Source organism: Athene cunicularia (assembly GCF_003259725.1).
Source record: "Athene cunicularia isolate RWA chromosome 5 unlocalized genomic scaffold, athCun1 chr5_part1, whole genome shotgun sequence".
Classification (NCBI taxonomy): domain Eukaryota; kingdom Metazoa; phylum Chordata; class Aves; order Strigiformes; family Strigidae; genus Athene; species Athene cunicularia.
In genome coordinates, this window is record NW_020799101.1 from 1,980,126 (window position 1) to 2,002,511 (window position 22,386).

General features: G+C 44.4%; 1 protein-coding gene across 1 annotated transcript in view; it reads right to left on the minus strand.

The window, feature by feature from the left end:
• Positions 1 to 22,386, minus strand: part of MDGA2 (MAM domain containing glycosylphosphatidylinositol anchor 2) — a 384,757-nt gene that overhangs the window by 200,347 nt on the left and 162,024 nt on the right. The gene's annotated exons all lie outside the window — the stretch shown is intronic.

The window sequence follows — 22,386 nt, forward strand, 5'->3', positions numbered from 1 at the left end:
GTAAATTTGGGGTTCCACCAAAACCTCTCAGTTTGTAACAAGTAGCAATATTTGCTAAATAGTTTCCCAAGAACGATAAGCCTTGAAAGTGCATTTATACCTCCTCAGATCAAAGAAAGAGGCAATAAAATGCAGCGAGCCCAAACTTAAGCATTAGCAGCACTATCTATGCCGGTGTGTTAACACACATCTACCCAATCGATGCTAATTAGCCAAAGAAAATCACTCAGAAAATGAAATTGAGCTTTTCCTTGCAAGGGTTTTGAAACCGAAGTGAAGGACATTGAAGCTGACAAATGGCTCCACGGAAGCTGAAGAAAAGCTAGATTTTTATTCATGTTCTCCTCATAGATATTATTTTTACTAACACCACCGATGGATATCGGTTCATATATGCAGAATTGAATGACTGACTTGCCCACAAGTGCTCTGGCAGGCTCACGATTAGCTTTTGTCTCACACTCCTCCTTATCGACTCCTGGAGTCTCTCCCAGTGTTGCTGGAGGCTCCGCCAGTGAACTTCTGCATTTCCAGCACTGGCCCAAGCAGTGGGTCGAAAGGTGCACAGGCCAGGAGCTCTGTGAGCCCAGAGAGCTGGGCTGTGCCAGATTAATTAACACAACCGAAGGGTCCAATTGATGAGCAGGACGTAGAGAATTTGACTCCTGCTTCTGAACACGTAAACCAACAATTATGACACGGTATGAGCTCCTGTTAGCACTGAGACCCACAGAATTAGTCTGGATACCTTGAAAAACATGTGCTGCCCAAATTTACTGTCCTCTGCATCACCATCCTAGCAGGGACATTTAGTTACACAGTGACAGCAGCAACTCCCAGCTCTGCTGGGCCACGCAGACCCAGAATGAAGCCTCCTGCTCTTCTTCACCTCATAATTATCAAGATTTTTTTTTTTTTCATGTGACTCTGGCCAGGCTTACACACTCCCTGGCAGTGTGCGTGCCAGGAAGGAGCCCCTGCTTTACAGGCTGGCTTGTGGGCATTCCTCCCAGAAAGATACGGTAAATATTTTTTATTTATGGTTTAGATGCAGAGTTTGCCAACCTCCATTCGTTTACTTCCAAATCAAAGTCAACAAAAATTTTGATCAGACTGCTCAATATCTGTATGTATTTTGAAGTTTTTTCCACCCGTTCCACTTACATGGACTAAGAGCTGACAGAGACGATGGACACACTGCACGATTACATGTCTAGGGAGATGGAAAGTCACGATGTCAACTCCTCTTACTTCCATGGCTGACTCCAAGAGAAGGTCTCTCATTCTGAACAGCGCATGTCACACATGCACAAGCCCTTCAGGTTCCAAGACTGATTCTCTTTGATGCTGTGCAAAAAAAAAATTCTAGGGAATCTAGTCCATCAGCTACTTAATATGCGATCAGCTGATGGTACTATGTGCAAAGCAGGTAAGAGAGGTCGCATATAAATCTCTTTGGTCTACTCTGAAGAGCAAATTTTTTTGAGAACTCATAGCTCGTGAGCTGAGCTTGGATTTCACTGTTGCTCTTACCTGCCCTGTATCACAGCCATTTCGCCTTCCTCCCATTCAAGGAAAGTGGAGAGATCTGAGTAATCAGTGCAGACCCAGATATGAGAAAGCTTTTCAATCCAGTGTATATAAAACCAGCAACAAGAAACCTTCATACGTGGCATCCTAAAAATCTCCAAAAGCAGTTCAATTCTACTTTTTTTCTAATCTACAGATTGGTCCAGTCTAAATATGAAAGTGCAATACATATTTTGCACTAATTCAGTAATTACAAGACTTTATAGAATCCAATCTCTTGTGATCACCCTATCCATCCCCCTTGTGCAAAGCCGGGTAAACAAGAAGCCTGTTGCTCTGTTCCATGTCCAGCTTTTTCTAAGATACCATCTCCTTGAAAAACAAAATTACGCTTGGCTCCAAACACATTTCTGAGTAATGGATCCCCTTATGCACATAATGATACCCAGTGACAGGACCCGTGGAAACGGCTCAAAGCTGCATCAGGGGAGGTTTAGACTTGACATTAGGAAGCATTTCTTTACTGAGATGGTGGTCAAACACTGGAATAGGCTTCATAGAGAGGTAGGTGATGCCCCGAGCCTGTCAGCATTGAAGAGACATTTGGACAATCCCCTTAATAAAATTATCTTTTGTCCAGCCCTAAGGTGGTCAGGCTGGGCTAGATCGTTGTAGGTCCCTTCCAAATGAATTATTTCTGTTCTAGTCTATCATGAAATCAATCATGCAATAGGTAAATATTTATTCTTCCTCATTTATTTAAAAAAAAAAAAAAATGTGCTTAAATAATGCTTAGTAAATTCTTTGAGAATAATTAATAGTCTTTAAAACGGCTAGCGAACCCTAATGCACTGCACTGGAACCCTCATGAAGTTACTGCACTATTTCAGTGGAATTTCATTTCTTGTTCAGCATTTTCTAAGTAAAAGGAGAGAGAGAAAGCAGCAGCAAGTGTAGCCACTAAGAAAGCTTCAAGAATGGGAGGTGAGGGAGGTGACAGAATAGTTTGCAGAAAGGCTGAAGAAGCAGCACTAAGAGCCATATGCCCCTTGACGCATTTAAATAGGAGGTTAATTCAAATGCACAGCCAGTTGAATCGCTCCAAAGTTTCCTTTCAAGATACTGATTTCATTGAGTTATAGGGATTTTAAAAAGCAACCCTGCGAAAACAGAGTATTTTTGACCAGTATTGAATTTCCTCAAGGTGACTTTGCTTTCACTTGAGTTCCTCCATAATTAAGTTACTGAAATAAATAAAATCATAGCCCAAGCAGGTGGCTAATATTTTTCACATATGCCATTTAACCAAATTAGAAATGTTGATAAAATGCTACGTTTCTTTTTGGTTGGTTGGTTTTGGGGGGGAATGTTTGGTTTTTCTTGTTTTGGTTTGGGGTTTTTTGTGTTTTTTTTGTTTGTTTGTTTTTTTTAGCAAAGTCAGAGATCATATAGTCATGCAAAGAAAACCAGCGTTTCCTTAAATTATTGACAGTCCAGCATCCTTAGTATTCTAGACCAGGCTTTTGAGGAAGTATTTTGCCTGTGTTGCCCATCCACAAAACTCATTAAAAAAAAGCAATAAAGGAGGCCGCAGCATGTTTCCAGAAGTTCCTAGTTAACTGATTAACTCTACGGACACCAGCACCACCCAAACTCCCTGTACCGACTGCACAACAGCTCATTTTAAAAAGCTGAATCCAGCACTGGTCTAGTCTGGATAACGACCAGACTTTTAAAAATTGGGTCATCACCAAATCACCCGTATCACAAACCCAATGAGAATTAGGCACGGCTGACTGCTTCTGGTCGGCCTCCGAGCCCCCCCGTGCTGATCTCCATGCTGAGGACAGACTCAAGTGGGTTATTAAAGCTCAACATTTGCTGTCCCACACTGACTGGCAAGCTGGAGGATTTCCTCAAGTAAGGAAGGAGATGCTGTAAATAACAGCATACGCTGCAGGAGAGATGGGGAGAACGTAGGCTGAATTTCAAATGGTACCCACTGAAGCATCTTTAGGATGCAGTTTGTGATTTCTTTATTTAAATGGGCACTATTCTCACAGGCCCAGGACTGTCTTTTTTCTTAAAAAAAAAAAAAAAAAAGGAACAAAACTCCCCATCCTTTTTTCTAGTAATTAATTTCCTTGGGATCTTTACACGTTAGGGTGGTTATTTGTCTCCTTCTACTCAACGTTTCCCAAAGCACATTCGCATTTCCAGCATAAATTCCAATGACAGACCAGGGCTGCAAGATTCTCCCACTCTAAGTTTTTTTCTGTTCTGGTGAGCTGTTTGCCAAAAGGCTAACCCCAAACTTCCAGAATTCGAATACAAACCCTTTAACAAAGCATACGTGCCCAGGGCTTGTCCACCCAGCAGAGCTCCTCCCCAGGAAGGCTGGCGCGAGCCTGTACTGTGCCGGCGCCACATCCCCTCTAGAAAACAAGTGACTATTTTCTTAACAGCCCATCCTGCAGCATCACCTCTCCGACGCCACAGCAGGATTGAACCACGTGATGCTTCCTTGACTCAAACGGGCCATGCAGCGTAGCAGCGGTGGTAACAGGCTCCCTACAAACAGCTGGTTTGCTTCTAAATACTTCACAAAAATATCAGCACCATGAGTTACTCCCCCTCTTAACACACCCAAGCGTCTAATTGTTTCATTGAAGAGTTACTGTAGACTTATGAAAAAAGCAGGAAGATGCCACCCACTATACGCTAAACGGCCGTGGGCACTGTAAGAGATGTTGTATCAAGGTTTTTTTTGGCGATGATGACGTTGCTCGTGAGGAAATACAGGTTAGGGCTCAAGAGCAGGAAAAGGCAGGTGGGTGAGTCTCATCTAAATGTAATACCTGTCAGCATCAGGATGAATTACGCTCACTTTTAGAGTACCCATTCTTTTCAACCTAGTACTAATTATAAATAAATAAATAAATAAATAAATAAAATAAATAAATAAATAAATGAATAAAAAGTAACTAGCTCGGGGAGGACATTTACATGTGGGCACACATATCCCACCACATACAAATGGATCAGGTGTGGTCATATTTTCAAGAAATTGCTTACCATCATGATCCTATTGATGAAGGAGAAGCACAGTGCACGTGACCAGCAGTCCCCAAACTCTCTTCAGGATTCCTGTTCTAAATATCCAGGTTTATCACGGGTAAATTCCAAAAGTTCTTCTGTGACCTGAGAAGTTAAATGCTACCGAGCCTTTGAAGAGCATCTTGTTTCACCTAATTAAGAAGGCTTAAATACAAGATTTGCTTCACTTACACCCTCCTGGCTTGTGGAGCCTAAACCCTGGACTCAAATACCTGGTCCCTGTACTAAATGTCCAAAGCCCATGAGGCAACTCAACAGACGGCTTGGTGGGGGCAGGCATAGCTTGGGGAGCCCTTCCAGGCTGGATCTCCTAATACCAGTGCTACAAGTGCCCATCACCTGGAAACCCCCGCAAGCAATAAACCAATTTTCTAATACCCATTGCTTAAAGTCACTACTCAAAAAGTGGGATAGCAACCCATGACTCTCCTGTTTTGCAGTGACGCCTCTCCTTCCCAGAAGCGTCCCCTGACCATGGGTGGTTCTGGGAAGCAGCACTCTCCCAAAATGATGCCACGTTCCAGAAAATAGTACAATATCAATTAACCCACAGCGAGATGGTGGGTAAGGACATGAGCTTGTAGCTCAGCATTCAGTCAGCTCTTTAGGAAGGGGAAGATCCGTGTCCCGGTTCCCATGCTAACGCTGGAGGACTGAAGGCACGCAGGCTATTTATATTTCCCCTCTTCGTAGTATCAGAATACATCTTAGGGGGAAAAAAACCCAAAACAAAACAAACAACAAACCAAAACAAACATTAGGCAGAAAATTTCCTGAAGACTTCCTGGAAACTGCATATTTCTCTTTTTTTAATGGGTAAACTACTGTGCAGGGAATCTATGCAATATTTAGCGACAATGAACGTCTCAAGGTGCAAGGCCAGTGCTGCAAGAATTCAGCTTCCAGGGGAATGGTGGATATTGGACTACTCCTGATCAGCCAAACCACCCCTCTCCTCGCACAGCAAAAGACTCATTTTCCGATTAACTCTTCAGCACAGTTACCAGACCCAAACCCACTGTGTCAGCTTTACCAGGCTGTGGCAAAACTGAAGCAAAGCCACAAACCTCCATAAAGCAACACCCAGGACGAGTTCCTAAGACAACTGCTCAAGCTCTTTTTCCCTCTCCAGCAGCTTGCGGGACATATTTACCTCTTCTCATCTCAGCAGCAACGACGGAGAAACGTCGTGGCGCAAATCAACGCCAGTGGTCCTCCAGCCCCGCTGAATTCCCGTGTCACCAGTAGGGAGATGGGTGCGCTCAAGGGGTCCGTCCCATCCCGCTCCACTAGCGCAACAGCTCATTGCACAAATGTGTTTTGCTTACGGGTGTAAATGATGGGCTAAGCTTATTTTTGAAATTTCCTGTCCTTCAGATTTTTATTATTATTTTTAAGACAAAGAGGGGGAAAATGAATGCATGTCGCTAGTTTAAACTGACACTTCAGTCAAGGGTACAGACTGGATGTGTTATTAGGAGGACGGTAAACAAGCCTCCTTTTTTGAAACCCAACCTGCTTTGCTATTGTCCATATTGTTGATTCAAATGCTTCTACTTCAATGTGCCTTAATTAAAATGTTAGCGGTCAATATTTCCTTGAAAGCATCTCGAGAAGTTTTTATTCATGTGTAATTGCTTTGCAGATAATGCCAGAGGAAAACAATCAAACAGCTGGCAAATAAGCTCTCTGTTGGGATATTTTAACACATCCCATGTTCATCTGTTTAATTTAAAATCAGCCCGTGCCATTCACAGCCTCGCAGACTGCACTGGTGTTGGGCTGGGCCGTTTCATAACCACAGTGGGACCAACTCGGTTTTAATTTATTTCAGTAGATCTCCTGGATCCGTCAGGAATATAATCACAAAATGAGCAGTGTAAGTACATGGGAATTCAAATCCAAAGCTTAAATAACATGCACAGATTCCTCTCAGCATTGATGAATTTATGTGAAGATAAACCGAATAATGGCCTCTGAGCTGGTTTGCATTTTCTGCTTTCAAAAGAGTCTAATTATTATTTCACACACACACACAGACACACACACACAAATACCAGCAGTCTATCTGTATTGAGCTGTATTTTTAGAAAACATAATGCATTAGTATAATCCAATACGATACATGGTTATGTTTGGCGGGGGGAGGGCTGGGGTATTTGGGAGGTGGAGAGGGCTTGTTTTTTTTTTTCCCTCCCAGTTTTTCCCAGTTAGCTCATTTCTGTATGTTCCAATGGACCTTCTTCATTTTTCCTTCTTGCGGAAAGGCCACCTCAGCCTGTGAGGGTCTTCTGAGGAAAGCACATCACAGCCCTGATGCTGGGAACAGAATCATGGACAAAAAGGGACCAGAAGATCCCTCATAAACTCTGGCTCATCCTTTCCCGTGCCCTCAGGCAGGACTGGCTCTGCCACTGCCAGCACAGAGAGATGCTCCTCCAGCCTGTCCCCAAAGAGCTCCCTGTCCCCTGCAGCTCCCATTTCAGTATCCGCCCATCTCTACCATCACACAGGTTTTCTTGTCTAATCTAGATCTCCCACTGCATTTTAAGCCAATTACTGTCTGTCTTATCCTTCGGGGATCTTCAGAAAAAAAATTCTCCTTTTCTTTTGCTCATCTGAAAGCTCCTATTAACGGCACCCTTCCTTGGCCTTCTCCCCTCCACCGTGAACAGTCCTCATGAATCATTTCACTCCTGCATCAGAAACCGATCCTGCTCATCTGTCACTCCTCTGACCTTTTCCATCGATTCACATCTTTGCTGAGGTATGATGCGGCACTCCCCAGACCAGGAAGCACTAGAGCAGAAGGGCTACTTCAATTCCTCACAGAAATATCCCCTCGCCTCCCTCCGAGCGCAATATTTCTGCTTTCCAAAATTGCACAGCACAGTTAGAGCACGTTCAGGCTCACCGTAGCTCACAGACCCTCCCTGCTGGCTATTTTCCTTTGCAGACTCTGAGGACATAGATCTTGGCACCTTCTTACCAAAACACGCTTCACAAGATCACGTTTCAAAACTGTCCAACCTGTTCCTAAGGTCAAAGTTGCCTCCTTGCAGTCCTCCTCAGCTTGGTGTCACCCGGTGCCATTTAACGAGAAGCTACAGAAAGCCATTTGAGACATCAGCTCTTTCAAATTCCGGTTACCCAATGTTTCAGTTTTTCACTAATCACTGGCTGTTTAATTTATGAGCAGTGCCTCCAGCACACTGTAGCAAGATAAAACAGGACACATTAAATTTTGACACTACACATGCTCTTACATCCCATTAGAAGTTAGGGATCACTCGAAATTCCCATCTCACAGTGTATTAGGGTGTCACAGGAGGGTACGTTACAACTTTAACTGTAGTTTTACTAAGCGTAGGCAACGCAGATACTTCTACAAAAGCAAAGGAAATGCGAACAAGATAGGATTTTTTTTTTTTTCATGAAAATCTGCATGCATTAGAAGTTCCTACATGTTCTATCCTAGTGACCTACCAGATATTTGTATGAGCAAACTGAAAAATATCTGGGGAGAAAAAAAAAAAAAAAATCCCCCCAAGACCCAGGCAGCAAGTAGCAAAGCATAGAGACATTGACATACCCTCAGCTACTCTCTGGCCTGAGTCTCCTTTATTTCAAGCAGAGGATTAAATAAAGATTTATTTATTTTTTTTTTTAAAGTGTACTTCGACAGAGGTCACTGTCAGGGTGGGCTACTCACGGGGAAAGGGGGCATGCATCAGATTGCAGTTTCAATTTTCTATAAGAAACTGCACGGACAGAGGTTTTCAGAGGTAACGCCCTTACACCCCCACACCCCCCCACCAGCTCCTCCTCCTCCTCCCCGGCCTTGCTCCAGGGATGCTGCCTGTAGCTCCAGAGGCCACGCTACCGCCCTTGTGCGTGGAGACCAACAGGGTGATGAAGGCAAAAAACAGGGGAGAGTGAAAAGGAGGGAAGGAGCATGAATAGATTTCCTGAAAACTGTAAATCAGTAGGTAACCTGGCTCCTATTTTACAGGAAAATGCAGATTACAGGAAAGCTTGCCTTAATGCTGGGAGGCTATTTAAAAATCCATCAGAACTCTAAAATATGCTATTAGGGACTCTGCAGTCCCAACACCTACTGCATAAAAATCCCAAGCTATTAGGCAAACCAACATCATTTCAGATCAGGCCACCAGCAGGTTGCCAAGCCTTAAAATAGCAGCTGCATTTAAATTATATTTAAACAAGAGAAGCGGGAAATTCAGCTCTGATCTTCAAGGTCTTTTCCAACCTAGATGATTCTGTGATGAAACTCGGCACTCGGCCCCCAGAAGGTGAGTTAAAACGAAGCTGCCAGGCACCGTTGGCATTGGTGGGATGTCTAAAAACCCCAACTGGTGGGGTTGCAAATAGCACCTAAAAGAACTCGGCGTTACAACCCAAGGGAATCATGAGGCTGTGCTCCAAGAACCTAATGAAATGCTGCTCTCCAGGTCTCCTTCCTAAAGTCTCACTCATTTGCCAAACCTCACCACCCCCCTTGTCTTCCACCAGACCACTCGCAGCATCTTGCTGGGGTTTCAGCCTTCTGGCTCTCGGATTTGCTAAGCAAGTAGGTGATGCCAGCCTCACCCCGAGCATGGCTGGCGCTAAAAGTATCGGAACACAGATAAACCCACAGCAATCCCACTGCCTTCCCATCCCATCCCATCCCATCGGGAAGAGCAGCCTGTCACAGGGGTGCTCCATCACACAGCTGCAGATGGAAGCACTGCTCTTCCTTGCTCTGTTACCAACGCTCAGGAAAGTCTGGGCTTTGTTATTAATATGTGACATGGGCGCCGACTCTCACATTACTGGTGCTTTTGACTTTCAGCTTTTGGTCCTTAATTCGACTCCCCAGCACTTATGAAATTAGCAAAGACATAAGGCATCAGACCAACGATAAATTGCTGCAAACAGAACCATCCTGGAACTGTTACAAGTCCAGCAAATCACACGTGTAGACTCAGTGGCTTATAGCAAGTAGGGACTGTACCACCTCTGTTCCTGGGCTATACTACTCATCCTCTTCCCCGTTTCAGAAATTTTGAGGAGGCTCCTCCCCTTCATAACTATTTTCTCTCCATCCCTGCTAATAATAAGCTTTGTCTTCCCTGCAGAGCAGCGCACAGACACCACAACACTCCCAATGGTATCAGAAATAGATGAAGAGGGCAATGAAACATCAAATACAAACAGCCCCGTGCCAAGTTCAACTCCAACAGGAGTTTATGCAACCCCGCTGTGCCACCTCCCCGGGGTCAGCATTGGGGGTTCACAATAAATTTCACTGCTCAGGAGCATCCAGGATTCAGATTAGCACCCTAGGGGAAATCTTTACAGCAACCTACAGCATCTGAGGTTTGTATTTTCAATTTTCAACCAGGAAACAGAAGGTATGCAAAAAAAAAAAAAAAAAAAAAAAAAAGGCACATAGAGACCCGACACCCTAATGCCCTCATTTTGGACAACTAAGCCTTACATCAGTACGCTTAACTTGACTCATCGAGCACCCTAACGTGAAACACTTGTGGAAAACAAGCCTCATCCAGCACAAACCCAGGGAAGGCGCAGGCAACCACACGGGCCAAAACATCTCCCTCCTTTTCTCTTCAGGACTGAACTCAAACACACCCCAAAGGGAGTAGGTGCGGTGCCTGGGGCAGCAGCAAGCTCTCCAGAATTTCCAGCTCCAAACAGGTTTTAAGGATAAAATTTTTTTGTTATGACCAGTAAGTCGCAACAGACCATTCTGCAGAGCTGCCTGGCAAAGCATAAAAGTAGCAACAAGGGACTAAAAAGGAGTTTAGGAGAAGGACACGTACACTTTCACACTCTGCAGCTGGTCAGTTTAGGGGTTCCCACACAGAACTGAAAATCAGACATGCAGTTATGGAAGTTAAATAAAATAAAACTAAAGGAAATAGAATAAAAATATTAAATAATTTTTAAAAAGAGAAAAGATCTAAAAAAAAAAGCCAACCAGCAGCTGGCCGTCCTTGCAGCCTCCCAGAAAGGCTCTGTGCTGCGCCGTCAAGGCACTCGGGGATCAGACTGGAATGACCTTGTCTCCCAGAACCACCCAGCTGCTCACTCCACCCCAACCATACACGAAGCTCCTTGCCAGCCTCACAGCCCCAGCAGATCTTTCCAAGCTGGATTAAACCAGGAAAGCTCACCATTAAATATGTGACAGAAAGGATACCACAAACCAGGAACTCTGCAGCTCGTGAAGCCCGCAAAGCATTTTATCATTCTGGCTCAATTCTGAACGTACAAGTATTTTGTTGGCATTTTACAAGCATTAAGTACAACCTTTCATCACTGAGAACATCAGGCCTTTTTTTTTTTTTCTTTTTCCTTTTTGTCTTCTTTCTCCTCGTGCTTGTACAAAGATTTTCATTGTAGGAAATAAAAATGCACACAAGCTAGTAAGGAGCTGATAACATTTAACAGTCACTGCAAAGCTATTTAATTCAGTCTGAACAGTGCGTCTGCTGGGGGTGTATAAAGGTATTGAAATTACTGTAAGTGCTCTACATTTGCATTAATATTTTATGGTAGAGCTACCTCACTTATCCCACAGTACACAGCTACATCCTTCCTTACTTTTTTTCAAACCGTTGCCAGGGACCACTGTGGTGAATAATGTCCGTGAGCACTGTGCTAGGCTTTGCTTAGCCCTCCCAAACAGGCTTGCTCTCAGCTCCTCAAAACTTTTTTGATGAGCAGCAGAGGTGCGAGGGTGATTTCTACCAGCACTAACTAAACCAGCCTCTGAGGTGCCTCGACCAGCACCAAGGACAGCCTGAGACACCGCTATCACTCCGTGAACAAGACTTTCAGGGAAGGTGTAAATGCAGTGTTTAACGTCTCCATGAACCCCGTTTTACCAGCTCTGCTGTTTCCTGCAAAACAAAAATGTTGCGTGAAAATTGTCCCAATCCAAAGTCCATTGTCGGACACCTACCCTAAACCTTCTCAGCTACTCAGTCAGATCGTTAAGTCTGGACTCCTGGGCATTTGATATCCAATTTCCAAAATACAGGTACATGATAATAAGAATAAAAATTCAACTCTAGATGGAAGCAGTAGAGCCCTGATGCCAGAGGCTCTCGTGAAATACATTCACACTGTTTATATCTTCACTTCCATTAAGAAGTTGGGCTCAACTTTGGTGGCTTTGATGTGAACGTACAGCGAGACCTCATTTCAGAACAACTCTGTGAGAGCTGAGCCCGTGGCAGAGAGCCCACCCTGCTCCCCACAGCAGGGAGCAAGATCTCAACTGAAACCAGAACCCGCACAACAACAAAGAACACGGCACGTTCCCACTCAGGGGAAGCTGGAACCTCTATACTCGCACGCGTACAACTGTATAAAAACCAGGAATAAACCAGGTCTTGTGGTGTGAAAAGTAGTCTTCAATCTTTAGACAAATTCTTTTTCATTTAAAAAAAAAGTTACAGAAAGCTTACTGAAATATACACATGCACCGAAATTAAAAATAACAAAACAACCATAAAAAAAAAACCAAACAAACAAAAAAACCCAAAACAAACAAACAAAAAAAACCCACAAAACCCACAAAAACCCAAAAGACAAATCTTTACAGAAGGCATTTCTTTTTGTACACTTGATGCAAACCTCTTTCCAGATAATACAGGGTAGCTCACTGATTTGTCACTGCCCTCAGAAATTCTGCAACACTTCCCACCCTGCTCTGGGCATTCTCCCTTACCCTCGTGGGTGACGCTCACACGCGTAGCAGGAAACTAATTTCAGCCAAATACGGCTAAGCAGCCTCTGATCTATCTGTGAGACACCATCACCTGCCCTTCGGCTTCCCAAATGCATCCTCCACTGCAATCTTGTACCTCCTCGGGCGATAATTAGGCAGAATAATTCTCTGTGATCCAACTGTCCAGCCAAAGGATTCATCAGGAAGATAGCAAAGGATAAACAGATTCTCCCAGGGTAATGAAAAACGCAGGCACAAGTAATGGCCAAAGTGGTGACAGAGAGGGGAAATCTACCCCTTTTACAATTATTTGAAGGAAAGACACAACTTCCTTGAGACTTTTACATGTTTTACTGCTCTCTTGCTTCAGCCATCACAAAATTCTCAGATAGGGGCTTCAGCGGTTGAGCACCACTGGGCACTTCACCGACAGGAGAGTCTTAAACATCCTTTGACAGCACTGGGTCTCAGTCATTTTCCTCCTCCATCACTTTCTCACCGTGCTCCCAGTGAAGCTGCAGAGGAGTCAGTTGTGTGGTGGCCAAACTGCACCAGGTATCTCTAGTACCGGTGAGCACCCCCAGCTGCTGCAATCCCAGTGACATGAGACTCTGCACAACAGCTTTCTCTGAGAAGAAGAGAGTTTCAAAGTGGTGCTGGAAGCAAAAAGAATCACAGAATGGTTTAGGTTGGAAGGAACCTTAAATATCATCTTGTTTCAAACCCCCTGCCCTGGGCAGGGCCACCTTCCCCCAGCCCAGGTTGCCCAAAGCCCCGTCCAACCTGGCCTTGAACCCTTCCAGGGAGGGGGCAGCCACAGCTTCTCTGGGCAGCCTGTGCCAGGGCCTCACCCCCTCACAGGGAGGAATTTCTTCCTTACATCTCATCTAAATCTCCCCTCTGTCAGTTTGAAACCGTCACCCCTCATCCTATCCCTCCCCCTGATGACGAGTCCCTCCTCCCGTTCCTACAGCCCCTTTCAGCCCTGGGGGGCCGCTCTAAGGTCTCCCCAGAGCCTTCTCTCCTCCAGCTGAACCCCCCAACTCCCAGCCTGTCCTCACAGGGGTGCTCCAGCCCCCCAGCATCTCCGTGGCCTCCTCTGGCCCCGCTCGAGCAGGTCCGTGTCTTTCTGCTGTTGGGGGCCCCAGAGTCAGACAAGGTCAGTTTTTGGCTCATGGTCAGTTTTCCATCCAAGGGATGGATCAGAAAACAGCAGGTAGCAAGGCTCGGCATTAGTACATCTGGCTGTAGCTTCAGCAGTTGCTTCCAGCTCATGCAGGCTGCTGACCACACCAAAACCCCACCGTGGCTATATCCCAGCGATGGAGCAAAGTCAGTCCCTGCCTGTGTGATGCTACTCCAGCCGAGCTGTAGGGACACAATCACAATAGACCTACCAAGGCCCAACAGTCCAGGAAGCCACAACATCGTGACAGTACCAACCAGTCCACACCAACATCCAGCTCCCTGCAGTCTCTGGTACTCCCACAGAAAAGCTTTGTGCACACAAGTGGGGCATCTCTAAAGCAGCGGCTGGTGCTCCTATCCTCTTCCCACAGGGAAACTTACTCTCACTTTCCAAAAACATCTGCAGCTCCAAAACCCACGAGTGTGGACTGAACCCAAATCTTTCTGTAAGTCAGGAAACAAACTGGGGTCTGATGAAGACGTTCCCGTCACGGGATACCCCAGGTGCTGTGAGTCTTGTGCCAACACAGCGCAGAGCCAGGCCACGGCGCTCCCCAGAGCCGTCCAACCCCGCCAGCCCGACCTCTCCCAACACCACGGACTGGGGAGAGATGGTCCTCCTCCAATAGAAACCACGCACAGTCATTTTCAGAGGCTTTAATGTTGTAAGGCACGAATTTGACCTCAGAGGGGGAATAATCAGAAAGCCACAAATTAAATTTGTATTTCTCTCATGTTGAAAGATGACAATTATCAATACTGGAAAGCTTTTAAATGCTTTCCCCATGTGCCTAATATCTCATTTCAAAGTGTCTTCTTTTATTGTATCATGCAAAGAGAGTGATGAAAGATGAATGTATTTGCTTTCCTTATATGCCAATGCTTTTGCTATTGCTTTATATTTATTTTCCTTTTTTTTTTTTCTTTTAAATTTGCATTCATTATTTCTGCTCATCCATCCAACTACGTGAATAACGATTTAAGCATGTCACTGGGCTTCTAATAAACGAAAGGCCAAAAGAGAAGATCAAATAACATATCAATGCATATTGGTAGATACCAGAGATGGAAATTAAAAATGTCATTGCAATAAGAACACATGATTCACTGCAGCCAGTACAAGGCAAACACAAGTCAAAGAGGCAGCACAGAAAATAATGAAGCAGCTGAACTATATTTTCAATCCCTGAATTCTATCTTAATTGCTGTGGCCAGAAAAAACACCTGAAAAGCAATATGCAGAAAAGATGTACCAGGAAAATATGGGATTGAGGTGCCACCCAAGCAGGATATATTCCCAGTGCAAAGCCTGACACGAGCTAAACGTGCTGTGGACATCTACAGCCAGCTCCTTGCTGCCATCACGGAGAGCGCAAAGCCCAGGAGTTCAGCACCCAGGCAGAACTCTGAGTGCACTCAGAAGGTACCAACCCATCAACACCACACCAAATGCTCCCCGTGTGAGCCCCGGAGTAAAAAAGGATTAAGCTGCTACTCAGGCAGTATAGTCGTACTAATTTTAGTAGTCTAACAGCTACATCTGTGCTAGTCAGGAAAAAAAAAAAAAAAAAAAAAATTAAGGGAATTCTGTAGCAGTCAGGATGGAGGTTCAGCTCACACACGTGCATCACTCACCCTCCTAAAAGCCACTCTAGCAGCAACAAAAACGTGTGAATCTAAAGAAGTGGATGCTGCCAGTGCTGGTATTTTAAAATATCTGATGGTTATTTCAGAGGGAGAAAGATGAGCGAGTTGGATTTTTGAAAGGGATTTAACACTCTCCTGCAATGGAAACTGGAACACATGGGATGGTGAAAGACTGACGCGGCAATTATCTAAGGAGGTGCTGTAAGACTCACCAAGAAAGCACCATCAGTGCTCCCTCTTGCCACCACTGTTGTACGCATAACACAGCCCCTTGCTTTAAGTCCTCCCTGCGAACTTAGCGTTAATTGCTTTGGTAGAATTAGCGTAAAGAGCTCAATTCTGAATATTTTTCCATATAAAATTCCCTACGCTCTTTCCTTCCCTGTGCCAGGCAGACTTGGCCACATACTAGCAGTATAGTGAGAGGCAATCGGAGGGCAGCCTCCTTATCATTCAAGAGCAGCACACAATTATCTCATCCAGATAAAAATAGCACTCCAGGAGAGAGCATCACCTCCTCCTCATCCCAGCAAGTTGAAATCCAGCTTCTTAGGACTGCGGTGAACTGGGGAAGGCTGAGGAGGACGTGGAGCAACGTGAGGAGCAGCTGGCGGTCTCAGCTAATCCCCTTCCCTGTTCCCAGTATTGTATCTTCATTATCACCTCGATTTTGCTGTACGTAAAGAAGCACATCACGCTAGTTGTGTGCGCAAGCGTGTAAACGCCATTTGTGAAGAGATAAAGCAAAGCCGTGGCTTCCCAACAGGCGCGTTCAAGCCCTCGGGCACTGCACCGCAGCAGAAGTTGGGAGCAGGATGAAGAGTATTTTTGCTGCAACCCGACAGAGCAACTATTAGGGATTAAATAATTATCAATACTGCATTTAATTCTGCATTCTAACAACAGGATTTGTGCAGCGGGCAGAAAATTAGGTGTCAATTCGGACTGGTGAGTGTCAGGACAGAGCAGCACGGCTGCCATTAACACAAATGACAGAGAGGGAGAGCAACGCAACTAAACCCCCTCTGCACAACACTCAGCGTTTCCCTGCACCATCCTTTTCCAGATTGATAAGGGAAATTAGCGTCATGATCCCTGAATTACAGACCCCGCTCTCCCTCTGAATAACACTTCTCCTGCAGACTCGTGATTGCACATGCTACTAGGAGACACACTTGAAAGCTGAAGAAGATTAGCAGTTTGATATTTTTGTCATTTGACACGTATTATCAGCAGCATTTCGTGTCATCCCGAGCCAGGAAAGCTGCGATGCTCCTTGTTTGCTGAAATAATCTTGTCAACACTGAACATGTTTCAGTCAATCCCACATCACGAACATCCAAACTGGGAGGTCTCATCCCTCCTGACTCCAAAAAAACCTGGGAGACAGGTACAGCCACAGGAGGTGTTTTGTCAAAGTCTCCAGTCTGAGACAGGAATTGATGAAGTCTTTAATAAACGACACTGATGAAAAAGGGCTACCCTTCAGAAAAAAATGATCCCGATTATTAAGGGCACCAAGACTGGGCTTAGAACTGAGAGCAAAGCTCGATCTTGCTTTGCTGTCTTCCTCTCTGACACCACAAGGTCAGGATGCAATCCCTGAGAGCTCACAGGCCTTGCTAATACCAGTCCTAAAGCTTCCTGCTGCTGTTCACAGCTAGCCCAGGGCCGACACTGCAGTTGCCAACAACACAAACTTCCTCGCGGCAACGGAGACGATGGACAGCACAAGGAATCGCTGCAGCCACGTGCCACGAGACCCACCAGAGAAGGGGAAAACGTATGAATAACCCACAAAAATTTGAAATGAGAGATTTGAACCTGGAAGTGAAGGAGTTAGGGAAACCTCACAGGTGGTAAGCAGAGAACCAAGACGACTACAGCCCCCAACAAATATTACACCTAATACACGTGGACATCAGCAGGTATTTAGGAGGAATAGCTAGGGACCAGCAGGAGCCTTCCCCCTTCTGTAACTGCACTGGTGTTACACAGGACAGGAACTGGTTCAGGGCACATTCTCACCAGAGGATAAACTGTGTGCTGTGAGGAAACTACACTGACCTACCCCAGCCTCCCCCATGCCGTGATGCTATCGCGATGCAAAAGTAGCCAAAATCCAGAATCAGCTGATGGTGGACAGATTTAATATGTTCCATGAGAACAGAATACCCTGTGGTGGATCCAAATAATCTTGTGGAAAGGCACGGTTTCTGGAAATAAAGATGCAAGTGAAGATTTAAGCCGATCTCTGAGCAAGAGAAACCGTTGTTTCCCCTAAACATCTTAATCCTGGAATTAGAGATTTTTCTCAACCAGCGGTGTTTTCTGCACAATGTATGTGTCGTACACCACGCAATAAAATCTTCACATATCTGTGCACTACAACTGCTTGATAAACATTTCTCAGCTTGACTTCCAAATCAATTTCAGAAAACTTTTAACATAAACCCGACCTTTTGCTCCACCTTCTCTCACTCAAGCTGCACAGCCTGCCCTTGTGTCCATAACTATCTGTGAAGCAAGAGGAATACAAAAATACATTTTTCAATTAAGCAATTAGTGCTTTTTTTTTTTTTTGTTACAGATCTGGTAAATTGTCCTTCAGGAACAAGCAGAAAAGCTTTCCTGGAGGAGCTATGCTTCTTTAAATAAAAATAATTTATACCGTAAGTTTCCTTCCTTCTAAAAGGAGAAAGTGTCCTCCACGAGCCAAGCAAAAATTTTCCTAAGAGTCAAGTACAAAAGCTTTTTCTTCAAAGAGTAAAGACGAGATGTACTTTAAAGAGACACTTCCAGATAAAAAAGAAAAATAGTTCAAGTCTAGGAGGAATACAGCTTGTACATATGAGGCAGTTTCTTCTCCTGGTGGCTCAGCAAGAATGGAAACCTCCTTCCTGAGAATCTGCTGGCAAGGGGACCGAGTGTGTTTGTTTTAATCTGATGTGAGAGACGAGGATCTTCAGCCAAAGCTGGGAGAGCAACAAACTATATTCTGAGACACAAAGAAAGGACAGAAAGTTGTCTTCTAAAGAAGAGATTGTTACCAGTCTATTTACCATGGTTCTATCCCTCCAGAAAACAAAAAGGTAATTTTTTTCTGAAATAAACTAGTAAAGAATCATAGAATAATTTAGATTGGAAAAGACCCTTAAGATAAAGTCCAACAGTAAGCCTAACACTGCCAAATCCACCACTAAACCATGTTCCTAAATACCATATCTACACATCCTTTAAATACCCCCAGGGATGGTGACTCCACCCCTTCCCTGGGCAGCCCGTTCCAGCGCTCCACAACCCTTTTGGTGAAGAAATTTTTCCTAATCCCCATCTAAACCTCCCCTGGTGCAACTTGAGGCCATTTCCTCTTGTCTCGTCACTTGTTACTTGGGAGAAGAGACCAACACCCACCTCGCTACAACCTCCTTTCGGGTAACTGTAGAGAGCCATGAGGTCTCCCCTCACGCTCCTTTTCTCGAGGCTAAACACCCCCCAGTTCCTTCAGCTGCTCCTCATGGGACTTGTGGCCTAGAAAGAAAACCAGGAAGATGAGTTGCAAAGGGTTGGAAGGAGGCCCTGGGCCTGCCCACGAACCGGCATGGACTCCCCACTCTTCCCAAGAGTAGCTGTAGATGAAATGAGAACTTGGGCAACACTGAACCATCTCTTTTTTTTTTTTTTTTTCCTTCACCTTTTTTACATTCAAGTGTTTCGAACCAAAAAGGACTGCAGGTTTTCAAAGGGTTCACTTAGATCTGCATATGTTAAAGAAACAGAAGAGATTGTAGCAAAGGTTGGCGTAATCCACGATGGCTTTAAATAAAGTAGGATATGGTACCACCGCCATCGCCTGCAGAAATGCCGGCAGAATTCCCTCTCCTCCTTGGTGCATCACTAGAAACGGTGTCAGGACTAAATGCAGCTCGATGGGTAGGATGCACCTGAAGGACTTTCCTTGAGCTCTCTGAGGTTTAGTCATCTAAGCAGGTCTGTCTGGTGAGACCAAGTAAAACCAGCCCATCGGGATACACACCTACATATGCTTGCCTGTAAACAACATGAACTACTCATTCTTCACAAAGTGCTTTTTTTCTCTTCAGTCCAGCAGAAGATTTACACCCCCGGCTATTTTCTAAATGATTGCACGTGTTTAACTCCTTAGTTGTGTTCCTTACCCATGAACACAGTTATAAAATGTTTAGGGTTTTGTTTAACTTAGAGCAGAATAAAATACTATGCCCTCAAGCGGCGTATAATTCAGTCTAATAGCCAAATAGTTTTTAGAAAAGTGGTAAAGCAGAATTACAGGGTACACCAAAAGAATACCGAGGAACCATTATGCCTGCATTGAACTCGTAGAGATGAAGGAATAAGATGCATCTAGGAACAATAATATTATTTACTTCCAAATACTGAATGAATTTACCCATCTGGATCCTGCTTCGCAATGTGCGAACTGAGACCCAGCATCTACTCTTTGCAGATGGTCCCAAGCAGAAACAAGCGCTGGGTGAGAGACGGGGATGGAGATTTTCAGAGGAGCGCAGTTCACGCTTTCATTCCCCAACCACTTTGGGCAAGACCCAAACCACATCGATCCAGCCAGACACCAGCTGCTGGTGTCCTGCCATCAGCAGGTTTCTGCAAATGCTCTGCAGCCACCCAAGGGCTTTCATTTAGATCTTCTTTTCAGAAGATGCGTCAAGTCCCTTTTGAACACCTTGGACCAAGAGGTTAGAAGATCTGGGAAGTATCATCTATCATGAGAAATGGATAATACGATTTTGAGACTTAAGCCACCTGACACGTGCAGATGCATTCAAAGCACCTGGCAAGTTCTGATGGAACCTTCCTGCAAAAACAAAGCTAAAGGCATTTTCAAGGCTGCAGAAAGTCCATAAAAATAAAGTAACCGCCCCCTCTCTTCTCTCACGCAACCCAACACTCCAGTTCATTCACCACTTATAGCTGTGTAATTAATTATTGCAGTAGTAACAAACGTGGCTCCCAGTGCTGCTGAACGCCAGAACTAACTGGAAAATGAAAACCAGGAAATTACCGGAGAGTGAGGTTTCCCATCCAAATGTTGATATTAAAATTTCCCAACCAGCCAGGAAGTCAATGATAGGGATGAATGAGGAAAGAAAGATTTTCTGCGGATTTTTCAACAATTCATTTTCAAGCGACACAGCTATAGCGCCTTTTCAAATTGTGAAGTAGAGGCTGAAGATTTAAATTAGCCCTTAGGAAGTGCTCTTGATCCAAAAACTAACGTGAAACACAACTTCAACACTGTTTTCTCTTGTTAGCTTTACAAGCCAAGATGCCTCCAAAGTGATTCTTCATTCATACTGGTTATAAGAAATAGAAACATTTTACCTGTTTCTTTAAACACATTTGAGAGGTTCAGGAAAAAAAAAAAAAAAAAAAAAAAAAAAAAACGGGAATATCATCTGTTTTCTACAGGTCTGACAGTCACCTAAATCTGTAAGAAAACTGCCTTTCTCTATGTAATTTTACCAAATACGTGTTCACTAAGAAAACAAAACACTTTTTGATAGAAACTGTTGGCTGAGTACTTGTGATCATTATGGTTCAATTTTGGGGTATCCGAGAAAAGGCATCTCATGATGCAATTAGTCAAGAAAACACCCCTGGCCCCCAATATTCCTGCTCAGTACTGCGCGGAGTTCTTGACATGGCCCACGCAACATACCATCTAGAAAGTAAATATTCAACAAAGAGAAAATTAAAACAGAAAATTTCAACTGAAAAATGACAAAATTATTTTAAGCTACTTGGAAATTTTGACAGGAACACTTCAATTTCCAATACTTTCATCTCTTACAAGCTTTTCTGTGGGGCACAGGTTTTTTTTTCTGCTGAATTTTTAACAGCTAGATCCAATCTTTGCTGGCACCTTAAGCTTACTGCAGCAGTACTGTCTACCTGCGAATATTTGATCATTAATAGATCAAAATACCCCTGAAATATCAGGCTGTATATGAAGGGAAACCACCGAGGATTTAATCACAGCTGGAACCTGAAGTTTGTCACGTTCCAGAAGGACAACATCTGTATTTGAGGCATATTAAGAAGGAGCATATGATGTAAAAACCAAAATTAAACCCGTAACAAATCCCAGACAGCAAATCCATGAACGCATATTAATAGCTAAGCAAAATATTCTACAAGGCAAAAGACGTATTCCGTAAGGAAGACTCAATGAAATTCAAGAAAAATCAGAATTTCAAAACAATGTTTCTCAGCCGTTCCTGATCAGACCATGGATCTTGCAACTGCCTTTCCTGACAAGATCAGTTTCACAGCCGTGCTTAAAGTTTAGAATTAAGGAGAATCTAACACATGGATGCTGGGGTAAGAGAGAAGTGCTTCGACTGCTCTTGGGGTTTTTATTGTACAGCTGTGCAGGGCTGACCTGTGAAAGGCTTTGAGTAACCGGGTGTGCGTGGAGGACTCTGGGGCTCACCGGGGCAGCCCAATCCCCTGCCTGACCCAGGTGCCAGGATCGTGACCTGCACCACTGAGCCCTGGTGTTGCCTGGACCAGGCATCCTGCTTGCCCCGCGCTGCAAACCTCGGGCCAGCCCCATTACAAACCCCAAATGTTTTGCGTGGTGTGCTTATACACTGTCATTACGGCTGCCTGTTCATTCGTTGGACTCCAACAAGTTAATGAGCAATTACTCCCTAATTCAGTCACTGCTCAAAGGATTTACAAATTTGTCATTGGTATGTTGTAGCTCGTTAAGCACATCATGAAGCTAAGTGCACACACTCGGCAAGAACATCCCCCAGAAGGCAGTTGTCCCCCTTTACCAATCCCGTAACTAACCCACAAAAACTCTCACCACTTGTGTCTCTAAATTAACAAACATCCGGAGAGTCACCCGACAGGTGCATTTGAAGAACACAAGCCCAATGCTTGTACAGTCATAAGACAGGTTTATCTTCAAAGGACTCAGGAGATGCAAGGGCTAACTTTGAGCTCTAGCTATTTGTTTAACCATATACGTGGCACGTAAACTACGCGACGTTAGAAGAGTCTCCAAATGAACACTGCAAGGACTTTCAGTCTTTGGAGCATTTCCAACAGATTTAGAATGGGTTTTCTTAATC